We start from the raw sequence: 9,013 nt of genomic DNA, 5'->3' as shown, positions 1-9,013 counted from the left end.
GAATAATTTTTCCAGGAAAAAACCTTTGTTTTTTTGATTAAAAAAAAAAACCCTTAAAAAAAAACTTTTTTTTCTCCTTTCCTCAAAGAAAAAAACCCTGTCTTCTTCTCTTCAAATTCTCACAGTCACCCCTTTATTCAAAAACTTTCTGAAACAAAATTTCTTAAAAAAATACCCGCATTTTAACAGCAACTTCGGCTCAGTCACGCAGCAATCTGGCTCTGCGTTCCTTGCTGAACTGCAACTCTTCACACAGTCACACAACAAACTGGCTTTGCGTTTCTCGCTGGACAGTGCTCTGCGTTCCTTGTTGAACTGCAACACACAGCAACTCCACTACGCAGGCTGAACTGCAATGTCTTCAACGCAGCTTGAAGTCACCTCTGGACATTCAGCACACCTCTGGACATTCAACACGCATATTCTACAATGCAGAGAGCAGAGCACACCGTATGGGCTTATGTACAGCCACGTCAGAGGTCACAACACAGAAAACATGTTGGTCCTTTCAACGCACTTCAATGCCTCCCCTCAGTCTTTCACGCACACTTTGAGATGGGCTCCTGGATAGCAACACGCAGATTATTCGTTGGTCTTTCAATGCTCACAGCACAGAAAACATGCTGGTCCTCCAACGCACAGAATGCACAGCCTTCAACCTCACGCCTTTGCCTTCAACGCACAGCCGTCCTTCAACGCATAGCCACGTTCTTTCTCAGCCGTCAACGCACAACCTTCAATGCACAGAACGCAGACAACATTTCTCCTTCATGCCTAGGCTACCTCCCTCGGAGCTCTGATACCACTTGTAGGATGAATAAGTGAAATAATGAAGAAAACAAGAAACTCAACAGAATAACCAAGATAAGAAACTGAATTAGAAACTAAATGTGTTATTCAATAATGATTCTCCGTGCTTTATTTCATGGGCATTTGATAGTTTTATATCACCAACTATCGTTACATAACTAATTATTCGGTATACAACTATCTATTTACATTTTACCTAAAGTTACTAATTCGTTGTCAAACTAACACAATGTGATGTTCCACTGCCTGAACCTTAGAATTTTCTCTTAAATATGATGTGATGGATGGTGGTTGATACCCATAAAGTGCCATAAATGGGGTCATTTTTGTTGTTGTATGGAAGGAAGTGTTATACCACCATTCAGCCAGAGTCAACCATTTGACCCATTGTGTCTATTTATCAGATACAAAGCAACGAAGATATCCTTCCAAACATTTGTTTACTATCTCAGTTTTCCCATCAGATTGAGGATGATAAGATGAGCTATGAGCTAACTGAGTACCAAGACAAGAAAATAATTCTGTCCAAAAATTTCCAGTGAAAATGGGATCTCTGTCACTTACAATAATCTTTGGGTTTCCATGTAGCTTTTGAACTATTTCCATAAATGCAGTAGAAACTGTACTGGCTTTAAATGGATGTGATAATGCACAAAAGTGTGCATACTTGGTAAGTCTATCAACTACCACCATGATGACACTCTTTCCCTCAGACTTGGGTAAACCTGTGATAAAATCCATTGAAACCTCCTCCCAACGTTGGCTTGGAATGGATAAAGGTTGTAATAGACCCGGTGTCTTAATTGTTTCAACTTTATTTTGTTGGCAAACCAAACATTCCACCACAAACTTTTGAATATCTGATTTAAGGCCATCCCAAAAAAATTCCTTCTTAACCCTGTGGTAAGTTTTTAAAAATCCTGAGTGCCCTCCTAAGGGAGAAGTGTGCAATTCCATAAGAATCTTTTGTTTTAGCTGGGAATTCTTACAGAGGTATAAGCGATCTTTGTACCATAACGAATCATTTTTCCAGCTAAATGTATCAGAAGTACTGGAATCTTGTTGTAGCTTTCGAATAAGTGCCCACACTTCTTCGTCATTCTTCCATTCCTCCCTTGCTTCGTTTATCCAATCTGGTTGGATAATAGAAATGGCACACAACAATGCTTCCACATCCTCATCCTTTCTTGAGAGTGCATCTGCCACCACATTTTGCTTCCCTTTTTTGTAGATGATTTCAAAGTCATAACCCAACATCTTTGTGACCCACTTTTGTTGCTCTTCAGAGGATAATCTTTGTTCTAAAAAGTATTTAAGGCTATCATGATCCGTTTTTACCTTGAAGTGTCTTCCCATTAGGTAGGGTCGCCATTTCTTAAGTGCATGGAGTATTGCCAACATTTCCTTCTCATAAATAGCTTTGCTTAAAAACTTTCCCTTGATTGGATGACTTTCAAAAGCAATGGGTCTTTCATCTTGCATTAGAACAACACCAATTCCATTTCCTGAAGCATCACATTCCACAATAAAGGTTTTTGTGAAGTTCGGTGTAGCTAAGACCGGTGCTTGGCACATTGCCTCTTTAAGATGTTCAAAGGCCTTTGTTGCTTTCGGAGTCCATGAAAATGAATCTTTCTTCAATAATGTTGTTAGAGGTGCTGCTATTCTCCCATAATTCTTAACAAACTTGCGATAATACCCTGTCAACCCAAGAAATCCTCGCAGATGCTTTATGGATGTGGGGATTTTCCATTCCTTAATGGCTTTAATTTTGCTAGGGTCTACCTTAACTCCTTCATGAGATACAATATGACCCAAATATTCCACCTCCTGGACTCCAAAGAAACATTTGGATCTTTTTGCATATAATTGTTTCTCCTCCAATAGTTGTAGCACCCTGTCAACATGTTCAACATGATCCTTCCAAGACTTGCTGTAGATTAGTATATCATCAAAAAATACTAACACAAATTTTCTAAGGAATGGTTTGAAAATTGAATTCATCAAACCTTGAAATGTTGAAGGTGCATTGGTAAGGCCAAAAGGCATGACCAAAAATTCATAATGACCCTCATGAGTTCTAAATGCCATTTTCGGAATGTCTTCAATCTTCATTCTGATTTGATGATATCCCGAATGAAGATCCAACTTGGTGAAGTAAATTGATCCATGCAATTCATCTAATAATTCATCAATGACAGGAATGGGGAACTTATCTTTAATAGTGAGCTTGTTGAGCTCCCTATAATCTAGACACATGCGCCATGATCCATCCTTCTTGTGCACCAATACTACTGGAGCTGAGAAAGAACTTTGACTCGGTTGAATTATACCAGCCTCTAGCATTTCTGCAACCATACGTTCAATTTCACTTTTTTGGACATAGGGATATCTGTACGGCCTGATGTTTGGAGGAACACTTCCTGGAATCAGATGAATAGCATGATCATGATCACGCATAGGTGGGAGACCTTTGGGAGTCTCAAATACCTTGGAATGATTGTCCAGGACTTTTTGGAGATCTGGAGAAATAGATGATTCCAATGTGGAAACATCTAGCGAACATAATTGTGCAATTACACCTCTTTGCTCCTTTTTTAGAAGCTTTGTCATGCCATTAGAGCTGATTATCTTTCCTGGTTTCCCTGCAATACCCCTTAATTCAACTTTCTTTCCTTCCGTAGAAAATTTGATGAAAATTTCTTGAAAATTAAAAGCTATTGTACCCAAGGATTGTAGCCATTGGACTCCTAGTACAACATCAGCACCTCCCATTGGAATGGAAAGCATTGGGCTAGTCAATACATATTCTCCCATGGATAGCTTGATATTATGGCACTTTCCAGAGCAATTTATTGTTCCTCCATTTGCAATCATCACTTGACACTCTGGTGCTGGATATAGGAAGCAATTCAATTCTTTTGCTACCCTACAATGAATAAAATTGTGGGTGCTTCCTGAATCAATCAACACTATTACCTTTTTCTTCTTGATTTGTCCTTCTATCTTGATGGTTTGAGGAGTGGTAATTCCCGCCAATGCATTACAAGATATGGTCGGATTTATTTGTTCTTCATCTAGGCTTTGTTCCTAGAGTATATCCTCTTCTTTTGACCTTTCTTGCTCCTTTTCTTCTTCCTCTTCACAATCTATGTAGAATAATTTCTTCTCAGCACACTTATGACCTTTTGTGTATTTGCTATCACAACTGTAACAAAGCCCTTTTGCTTTTTTTTCTTCCAATTGTTGTGGTGTCAACCTTGTAGGTTGTGGAAGACTAGGGGCAACAACACTTCCATCTTTATAGTTGTGAGTGGTATGCTTCCTAGTTGCCATAATTTTGCTTTCCATTTTTCTTGCTAACCTGAATGCCTTCTCTAATGAATCAGGTTCCCAAAGGCGAACATCATGTTGGATATTATCCTTTAAAGACCCTATGAACACATCAATCCTATGCTCCTCTGGAATATCTTTTACCCTTATGTTCAATTTTTGGAACTCCTCAATGTGCTCCATTATTGAACCCTTTTGTTTGAGACTTATCAATTGGCTAAAAAAAGTGTTGCTTTTTGTATCCTCATAATGTGCTATCAATTCTTCCGTAAAAATTGCCCAAGTGATAAATTTTTTACGAGAACAAAGCCATTGATACCATACAAACTAATTTGGTTCCAAATATACAGTTGCCATACGTACCTTTTGTGCGTTTTGCACATTATTGAGATCGAAGAATTGCTCCATCTGTAATATCCATGTGGCGGGATCCTTGCCATCAAACTTCCTCATATCGATTTTTGGAATATGGTGATTCTTCGATCCAACATTAGCGTCTATGGAATCATGATTAACATTTCTTTTGTTCTCATCATGAGTTTCCTTTACTACCTTTTCACCATTAGTAAGTATTTCTTGTAGAAAATTTGTCAAATCTGTCTTCAAATCTGCCATGCCTGTCTTCAAATTTGTGTTCAAATCTATCTTCAAATTGTCCATCTTAGCTTCCATGACATTCATCTTAGCTTCCACGCCATTTATCTTAGCTTCTGTTAACTTTTGTGAGCGTGACATTTGTTGCACTTGTTCTTGTAATTTTGATATATCATGTAGCATTTCTTCCTCTTCTTCATGAGTCATGCTAGAGCTTTCAGGTTCCTTACTAGGTGTTTGCATTTTCTTTCCTCGGGGCATCAGTTACCGATAATAATGCTCTACTATGCCCTTTGAATTCCTTCAAAATAAATTTTCAAACCAAGCTTCAACAAAAATTTAAAAACATCTACACACCTTTTTTCACTTTGTAGGAGCTCAATATTGCCTCTGATGTATCTCTGTACTTTCCAATCATCTAGTTTTGAATTTGTGACCTATAGTAGCTCTCTATGTCCTCTTTCCAATGCCACCAGTCTGATCCAAATTGGATTCTCCAAGAAAGAGTTATGCATAATTTCCCAAGATGACCTGATTATAGACTTTCAGAAGCGCCAACTTGTATGAAGTGCCACGTGTACAATTTTCGATATTTGGCTTTGAAAAAGTTATACAAGAAACTAAAGTCCGTCCTCTTTCTGTACCTTCTTACGAAATTTCAATTTGATTCCCAGAGATAAAGTTATGACGATTTTCCCCAGGTCACCTGTTTTGAATGTAATTCAGGAGTCTGCAAAAAGACCAACTTCCTCAGATCATATCTCTGCAAATATCGCACGAAAAGCTCTGAAATTCGGACCCAAGGTGCAACGTGATTTCTTCTCAAATGGGTTTTTTTGCGACTTCTGAAACATCACAGAAAAAAGTTATAGTGAAAATGCCACAATGACCTGTTTGGAGCAGCGAAACCCTAGAATCCAAAGCTCTCATACCAAATGTTATGAAACCAGCTCAAGAAAAGATAGAAAAGATAGATCAACACCTTAGAATTTAGCCTCTTCGAGGGGGCAACCTCCTTTACATTACATAAATGAACAATTCTTGGATGATAAAATGACAAAACCTCCTTTATATATGGGAGTCTAAGGAGTCACAATATAATCTAGCCGACCTAACAATAATAATATAAAGCCACAAAAATAACAATAGAGGGATTCTATGGGGCACAGAAATAACAATATGGGGGTAATAGGGGCACAACAATATAAATAAGGGGTATAACTACAATAGTAATGGGGTAATCACTAGTATTATAGTGACCCAACAAAAACTTAAAAAAATCATGCTCTCTTTCTTCTATTATTGTTAGTCACTTTGCTTTCTCTCATTAATTAGATCCTTAGTTAAGATGGATCTATACTAGTTCTTAATAACAAAGACTATTCACAAGTTCATAATCTCAATGGCAAAGTGAGAGTCTGTATCTATGGTTAAGAATATTTTCATATTGTTTTAAAATGCTTTGATTGTGAAATAAGTTATGTCTTTTGGGTATGTGGTATTGATCACCCATGGTATAGTAATGATGAATATTTACAAGTTAATAGTATCCATGGCAAAGTGGGGGTGAATATCTATGGTTAGGAATATTTTCATACTGTTATAAAATATTTTGATTGTGAAATAAGCTATTTTTTTGTTTTTTGGCTTGTGGTATTAATAAGCCATGGTATTGGCCCATGGCATTATAACAAATATATCACTTTTACCCTTTTATTTTATTTTATTTTTTAATTGGGCCAACATTTAAAATTGTTTACATACTTACATTACATCTACATATCTATATTGGGTTGTAGAGCCCATATTTTGGTTGTGAAATAAGTTATGGTTTTTTGGCATGTGGTATTAATAAGCCATGGTATTGGCCCATGACATTATAACAAAGCCTATTCACAAGCTAATAACAAAATCAAAATATAACAAATTGAATTTTATTATTTTTATTACTTTAACATTTTATTATTAATTGAGGCAACATTTAAATGTTTACACTTATTACTTTTAACTTTTTATTTATTACTTTTAACTTCTTCTTTGTTATTTTTAACTTTTTATTATTTGAGATAATATTTAAATGTTTACACTCATCTTCTAGATATCACTTTTAAATTTTTTATATTTACGCCATAAGGCATTCTCCTCTGAAAAGAACTCCCTCCACTGCCACGTGTACCCTTCTGCACCCTCCGATCACTTGTTAGACGATTAAGAAACTCTGTGCCGTCGGATGATTCCCTTGGTGGTTAGGGTAATGAGGTAACCACCTACCTGTTACAGTTTCTCTGTTTTACTTGCCATTACTTCGCCGCTTCCACTGCCGAAGCCCCCTAACATGAATGGTGCCTGCAAGTTGCCCTGTATTCCTCTTGAAGAAGTTACACTCGAATATCTCCAGAAGATTTCAACTTTGGGGTGTGGGAGCAGTGGCAAGGTCTACAAGGTTAAGCATGCCAAGACTGGGAAAATTTATGCCCTCAAAATCATTCTGGAAAAGCACGAGCTTGTTGTTCGAAATAAAATAATGAGGGAAATGGAGATTCTCTGAAGGGCGAATTCTCCACAAATCCTACAGTGTTATGGCATATTCAAGCTAATTCTCCACACATCGTGCAGTGTTATGACATATTCGATCGAGGAGGAGAGATATCTTTTATGTTGGACTACATGGACGGTGGAACACTTGTGTAGGTTCTTCAAGCCCACAAGAAAATCAAAAAACACTAACACTATTTGGTTGAGGTTGCTAGGTAGGTGTGATTTCTAACGTATCAAAGGCAAGTCTCCAAAAACGCTTCCATCACAACCAGGAAAAGTAGCCCGTATGTCCTGAACACACATCTGAGTGATAATCAACTTTGACGTGTATAAATACTAATTTCGCGAGATGATTTTTTTTTTTAATATAAAGGTTGTCTCCAACTTGTCATTGAAACAAAAATCCATTCTAATCGGCTCAAAATATTACCACAATAATATAGTAATTATTGTATCAATGTCAACTCAATTTGAAAAAGTTGTGTTAATGTCAAAGGGCTATAATACTGTTGTACTTCATCCAGAACATCAAACTAATTTTGTCTTGTAGGCTCTTCTAAAAAAAACTTGGATCCAGATCTTCCCCGTGGAAAAACCAAAAATGAAACGTGACATAGATTTATGAGCATCTGTCCTGCAGTTTTAGGCCGGTTGGGCAAGTGCTCAAGGGCTTGCATTACCTATACTAGAACAAAAATTTTCACCGTGATATAAAGCCGTCCAATTTACTGATCAATAAGAGAAGTCAAGATTTCCGATTTCGGTGTCAGAACTGTGTTGGCTCACACTTTGGACCAGTGCAATTCCTTCGTTGGGAACTTGTGCTTATCTGAGTCTTGAAAGGTTTGATCCTAATGGGTACTGTGGAAAGTATGATGGATGCTCTGCATATATATGGAGTTTGCGATTATATTTTCTGGAATGTGCACTTGGAAGGTTTATTTGTAGGTTTCCTTCTTTGTTTCTGGGGCAGAGACCTGATTTGGCCTACTTTACTTTTATGGTGGCCATCTGTTTGGGTGACCCTCCATCGCCGCCACCTGATGCATCGCTAGAGTTTCAAATTTTTATTTGATGTTGCCTTCAAAAGGATGTGTTACTTTTCCATACTGCACATCAGTATCCCTTTTTGAAGAAGTATGAATAGTAATCTTGTGACCTATCTCCCCTCATGCAGTCTTTACACTTGTAGAATTTTGAATTCCTTTCTATATTTTGAATATTGTACTTGAGAGCATTCATTGAATTGTAATGAATGTACACTCTTAGTCTCTGGAACTCTATTTTGTAAATCATTTTGCAATGAAACTGCAGTCTTCTTTACAACACTTTGTCATGAGTCTTCTTTACAACACTTTTTCATCATGTTCATTTTGTTTTTTAGGTGGAAAAATTCAAATGTATTCCTTGGAAATCCAATCATTTTCCCTTTCCAGTATTCCAATTATTATTCCACCCAACTAATGGAAAAGCTATTCTTATTTCTAATGTATGGCATGCACTCTTCCTGTTTTGCTAAAATTTCAGTGCAGTGTTTATAATCTGTCTGGTCTGCTTCTGCATCTTGGATATTCAATGTTCAACCCTTTCAATTTTGGATCAGTGGTATGAAGATAGACCAAGGACATGGGCACAACATACCAAGTTGTGTTTTATAAAAATGAAAATTTTGTGTCATGGGAAAGCAACCTGATAAAAATTACATAAATAATTCTTCAGGAGGCAGCACTAAGGCAGG

General features: G+C 37.1%; 1 pseudogene; it reads left to right on the top strand.

The window, feature by feature from the left end:
- Positions 1-429: 429 nt before the first annotated feature.
- LOC149160735 (mitogen-activated protein kinase kinase 9-like) lies at positions 430-8,467 on the top strand (annotated as a pseudogene).
- Positions 8,468-9,013: the final 546 nt, after the last annotated feature.

This window comes from Pinus tabuliformis, chromosome 5_2 (genome assembly GCF_031772625.1).
Source record: "Pinus tabuliformis cultivar Carrire ecotype Pingquan chromosome 5_2, CPIR1, whole genome shotgun sequence".
NCBI lineage: Eukaryota > Viridiplantae > Streptophyta > Pinopsida > Pinales > Pinaceae > Pinus > Pinus tabuliformis.
The sequence above is the reverse complement of the archived record's forward strand: the minus strand, read 5'-3'. Positions and strand labels throughout refer to the sequence as shown.